The sequence below is a fragment of the Myotis nattereri genome (genome assembly GCF_964212035.1).
Source record: "Myotis nattereri genome assembly, chromosome: 1".
Classification (NCBI taxonomy): Eukaryota; Metazoa; Chordata; class Mammalia; order Chiroptera; family Vespertilionidae; genus Myotis; species Myotis nattereri.
This window is the reverse complement of record NC_138075.1, coordinates 93,920,680-93,926,842: the sequence shown is the minus strand read 5'-3', so window position 1 is coordinate 93,926,842 and position 6,163 is coordinate 93,920,680.

Sequence of the window (6,163 nt, the reverse complement as noted above, 5' to 3'; positions counted from 1 at the left end):
GCAGGGAGGGGCAGTTAGGGGTTACCAGGCAGGCAGGCAGGTGAGCAATTAGGAGCCAGTGGTCCAGGATTGTGAGAGGGATGTCCGACTGCCGGTGGCCTAAACCGGCAGTCGGACATCACCCAAGGGGTCCTGGATTGGAGAGGGTGCAGGCTGGGCTGAGGGGAACCCCCTCCCAGTGCACAAATTTTGTGCACTGGACCTCTAGTAGTTATATATAAAGGGACATTAGTAGTGTGCTCTGGCCCTGAAGCCCCAACCTCAATCTCCTGTGTCCTGCCTATGCAGCCTGACAAACATGGACTTCCCTAAAACACTCCAGAGGAACCAAGACCTGAAACTGGTTTGTTTCCATGGAGTCTGTTACCTACCCAGGAAACATTATCTTCTGTTGTAGTTTCCTATTGATGCCACCCATCTTTAGGTGGGGCTTTTGTATGGCAGGAAGGTTCCTGTGCTATTGACTTTGGGCAACACCCATTGCAGCCATGAGCTTGAGGTGTCTCCTAAGAATTATGACCAACTCTCAAACATCCCCAAGTGGATGGGCAGCTTGGTGCTTCTCCAGCTGTCTTTCTGGGTCCCCTGGTCATTGATAACACAGAACAAGCCAAGATAGGGTTATAATCAAAGCAGAGGAAAGTAAAACTCCAAACATATATGAGTGGGGCATGTGTGTGTGTGTGTGTGTGTGTACGTAAGAGGAAGATTGTGACTGTGCAACTATTTTTCATTACATCCAGAGCCACATGAATTTTAACCATCAGGTTTGAATTTTTCATCTTTTCATGGCAAAATTTGCAGAGTTCGCTATATAACAATGACAGGATGAGCATACTAATGTCCAGTGTCACAGCTGGGGAGAGAAGCCTCCTGAGCTCTTTATTGCATAGGAATGAGGGTCAGGTTACCTGACTTGAGTTGTGGTTTGGGACGTCTTAGCTCTCTAATCCACTGAAGACACACAAAGTGAAGCCCCTGCTATCCTTTCCTTTCATCCACTAAGGAGACGGCAAGTTAGGAATGAGTCACTATTCTACACACAAGTCCTGAACTTTTTTACTTCTTTTTAAAATATATATATATATATATATATATATATATATATATATATATATATATATCTTTATTTCAGGGAGGGAGAGAGAGATAGAAATATCAATGATGAGAGAGAATCATTGATTGGCTGTTTCCTGCACACTCCCAACTGGGGATCGAGCCCACAACCCAGGCATGTGCCCTGACTGGGAATCGAACCATGACCTCCTGGTTCATAGGTCGATTCTCAACCACTTAGCCACGCCAGCAGGCAAGTCCTGAATATTTTGGTTAGAGTGAAGATCCACTTAGACTCTGTATTCTTTTTTTTATTATTGATTTCAGAGAGGAAGAGAGAGGGAGAGAGAAATAGAAACATCGGTGATGAGAGGAAATCATTGATTGGCTGCCTCCTGCATGGCCCCTACTGAGAATCAAGCCTGCAACCTGGGCATGTGCCCTGATCAGGAATCAAACCCTAACCTTGTTCATAGGTCAATGGCCAGGCAGACTCTCTAATCTTGACTGGAGCTCAAAATTCAAACAATTCCCTCATACCTACTGGGGAGAAAAAAAGGTTGGAGAGTGAGCCTTCGAGCACCTCTCTTCTTGGAATGGAAGAACAAACCATGGAGCATTTCTGCTCATCATTCACTCTGCGCGCCTGCTCAGACAAGCGAGTTGGATGGAGGAAACAGCACAGATTTCTGGCCTCCTCTCAGCCAGAATCCACTCTGCCCTCTGAAGACCTCTGCTCTCACCTGTAAAGCTGGGAATAACTAATGCATTTTTATGAGCTTCCACAAACGCAGGAGAACAAAACCCTGAATAGCTGGAAGAAGTGAAATAAAGAACCAAAACAAGCTTTTGATCTTAAAACTACTTGAGATTTCTTGGAGAATTATCCCCTCAAATCCCTTTTATGGGAAGACAAAGGTCGCAGAAATCGAATGGTTTGCCAGCAGTGTGAGAAGGTGAGCAGCAAAGTGTGATACAGGCAAGGGTTCCGGTTCTGGAGGCTGTAATTCAGAGAAAGCCACCCTGAAGAGCCCAGCAATTAGTGACTCGCAGCCAGACCATCATCTGGGTGCTCATCTGGAAGGGAAATGGTTTTCTAACCTGCAATCACCAATCTGTCCCTGTCCTGGGTCGGGGAAATGGGCCAACCAGGACTCCCAGCCCCGACTTCGAGGTTGATTGAATGTATCCAGGTGTGGAGAACAGCTGTGGTGGGTTTGAAAAAACACACACAACGTTTTCCTCCCCATCAGCTCTTCCAGGTAGCCACTAAGGGTGAGGAGAAGCAGAGAATAAACGTGTGGCTGATCCAAACCCGCAGCCTTGCATAAATCTGTCATTTTGATTCTGCTGCACAGGCAACCGCAAACCTGAAAGGTGGAAATGTGAAATGGGTCCAGGTGTGGCCTTGGCTATGAGGCAAGGTGGAGGGAAACATTCTTGGTCATGGTCATGGCTGTGATGTGCCTGGGGGTGGGGGTGGTGAGCCTATTTTCAGCCTGTGAATGTGGCTGTGCACTGGAAGTCTTATTTAGGGACAGACGGAAGTGTTGCCCACAGGCCAGTGCAGCGCTGCATCCACATCGCCTCCCTGATCAGTTTGAAAGAGAAGCATGGATCTGCTGTTCCACCTGTTCATGCATTCATTGGTTGCTCCCTGTATGTGCCCTGACCAGGGATCATACCCGCAACCTTGGCTCATTGGACAACACTCCAACCGAGCTACCTGGCCAGGGCTGATGTTGGTATTTAAAAGCTTACATAAGCAATATCTATAAGAGGGCAGAACCCCTGGTCATTTCTCAGCCCTGGGCTTTGAGAAGAGTGATGTCAGTAATATGCAATTAGACAAAGCTCTAGACATTGGAGTTTCTTTTTAATTCTGACTCTTCCCCAAATAAACCTCAAGTATTTGCAAACAACTTATTTTATCTATTTTTCTACCTATCTACAAATAGACTGCAAATTAGGTTTTTGTTGTTAATCCTCAACGGAAGATATTCTTTCCAATGATTTTTACAGAGAGTGGAAGATTACCATGCAAAACGCAGGCACCCAGCAGCCACCCAAGTGGGAGCTGTCACTACTGGTATCGCTGTATTATCACTGTTCCTCCAAAACCAGGGAGACGCTGCCCCACGGCGGGCACTGCCTGTTGAGGATGGATTATAGATACCTGGAGGCCAGGCTGGCGTGGAAGGGGGAGCTGAGTGCTAGAGGAGGTGGTGTACTGGGGCAGGTGAGCATCAGTGCCTCAAACTCAAAGGGAGAGGGAGAGGGAGGGAGACAGTGGAAGGGAAATGATGGTATCGTCAGACTACACAGAAAGTTCTCACCTAGGGAGGAGCAGACTTCAGAACTAAAAAGTTCTGCCTAGACAAGACAAAACAGAAGTAGACTGAGCCAAGGAATATGCTGGGGGATGCGACAAGAGAGGCTCATTTCCCAGGTTCCTCCTGAGGAAGGTATGAAGCTGCTCACCTGAGGGGAAGGCTAGGAGGGCCCCAATTATGGGACTTCAGCAGTAGCGTGGAAGGTGCAAGCTACTAGGACGGTATACTCTTCAAACTTTGTTGACTGCTACCTGATTTGATCAGGAACTTTCCATATACATATTCTTATTTGTAAGCTATTCATCTATACTGATAACATATGAAGTACGGCTTAGATAAAAAGCAATCACTACATGATCTGTACAACATTGTGCTTATAGTTAATAATATTGCATTATGCACTTAAAAACTTGTCAAGAGCCCTTGCCAGTATGGCTCAGTTGGTTGAGCATTGTCCCATACACCAAAGGGTGGCGGGTTTGATGCCTAGTCAGGGCACATGCCTGGGTTGTGGTTCGATCCCCAGTAGGGGGCGTGCAGGAGGCAACATTGCTGTTTCCATATCCCTGTCTCTCTCAAATCAATAAACACATATTTAAAGAAAAAAAAAAAAAACTTGTCAAGAGGATAGATCTCATGTTAACTTAACTGTTCTTACCACAATATAAATAAATAAATAAATAAATAAATAAATAAATAAATAATAAAGTTTCTATGGCTTTTTTTCCTGGCCCTCAATGGATTTACTTGTGTACCCAATTTGGACACTCCTGGCCTCCAAAATAGGAGATGGATCAGGGGTCAAGGCTTTACCCCTCCATTCTCAGAAAGATAACTCATTTTTATTTCTTAAATACCAGCAATCTTTAAAGAGTGCAAGTAGAGTAACTTTTGTTTTGCTTTGTAGGTCAAAGGGTTAAAATCAGAGAGATAAAACATCTGATAAAGCCTGGCTGAGGTGGCTCAGTTAGTTGGAGTGTTGTCCCGTACACCAAAAGGTTGTGAGTTTGATTCCTGGTCATGGCACATAGCTAGATTGTGGATTTGATCCCTGGTTGGGGCACATACAGATCTCTCTCTCTCTCTCTTGCTCTCGCTCTCTCTCATATATCAATGTTTTTCCCTTCCTCTCTCTCTAAAATCAATAAACATATCCTCAGACGACAATTGATTTATGTAATACAGAGCCCAAATTTATGCTTTTGAGAAAAGTCGGAGGTGGTAGAAACAGGATTACCATTTTTCCAAGTAGGAATGCTGATTTTTGATTCATTTGTCACTTACAAATCTGAACCTGACACTTCATTTGTGTACCACTCAGACCAAAGTGAGAGCTGCTTCATTTGCCCCTGGTAAGCCCCTTGGGCAAGCGTGAAGCTTGCACAACTCCCGGTGTCTTGGCACAGCCAGGCAGCACGTGGAGTGTAAGGAAACTCTGCGGAAGTGGGGCCTCACCTGGCTTGCCTGCTCTCAGCCCAGCTTTTCAGACTGCTTCCCTTCCTTCTTTCGACCACGATTCACCACTCCATGCCTCTGAGCATGGTCACCCCTACGCTGAATGTTTTTGCGCCTCTCCTGCAATCCCCTTCAGCGACTCAACAAATCCTACTCACCTGTAAACTCAGCTTAAGCTTTTAAAAATGGATTGCTGCCCTAGCCGGTTTTGCTCAGCGGATAGAGCATCAGCCTGTAGACTGAAGGGTCCCGGGTTCGATTCTGATCAAGGGTACATGCCTGGGTAATGGGTTCAATCCCCAGTGGGGGGAGTGCAGGAGGCAGCCAATCAATGACTCTCTTATCATTGATGTTTCTATCTTTCTCTTCCTCTCCCTTCCTCCCTGAAATCAATAAAAAATATTTTTTTAAGAAATGGATTGCTAATAAGAAATAAAATAAACAACAACGAAAAACTGGATTGCTGCCCAGCCAGTATGGCTCAGTGGTTGACCATCAATCTATGAACCAGGAGGCCACAGTTCAATTCCCGGTCAAGGGTACATGCCCAGGTTGTGGGCTTGACCTCCAATAAGAGGCGTGCAGGAGGCAGCCTATCAGTGATTCTCATCATTGATGTTTCTATCTTTCATCCTCTCCCTTTTTTTCTGAAATCAATAAAAATATGTTTTTTAAATTTTTAATAAAAAAAATGGATTTCTTCCATTTTTTGGTCCCCTACTCAATACAACTCCAATAACTAGCTGTTTGTTTGCATTTCTGTGTCCTTCAGCTTTTTTAAAAAAAAAATTTATTGTTGAAAGTATTACATATGTCTGTTTTTTCTCCCATTGACCCCTTTGAGCTTGCCCCCTACCTCAGCTTTTTATTTATTTATTAAATGTTGAAAGTCTCCCTCAGCTTTGTTAGGCGCTCCATGAGAGCAGTGATAGCATCTCAGTGGTCTTTGAATCCCCTGGCCTAACAAATTGCATTAGGAGACAGTGACTGATTGCTAAATGCTTGTCTTTTCTGCCCCACCGTGTTCTACTTCCTGCCAGGCCTGCAGCATCTACCTTTTGCTGAAGAGCATTTATCCTGTACTCTGGTTATCCACTGACACATGATAAACTACCCCAGAACTTTGTGCCTGACAACATGACTTAGTATTTCTCATGATTCTATGGGTTGGCTGGACTTACATCAATAATTCTTTTGTTCCACATGGTTTGGATTGTGGTCATCTATGCCGCTGCATTTGGCTTAAATGCTTAGCTGAGCCAGAGCAGCCAAGAAGACTTCACTCCGATGACAGGCAGTTAGTTGGTGTTGGCCATTGT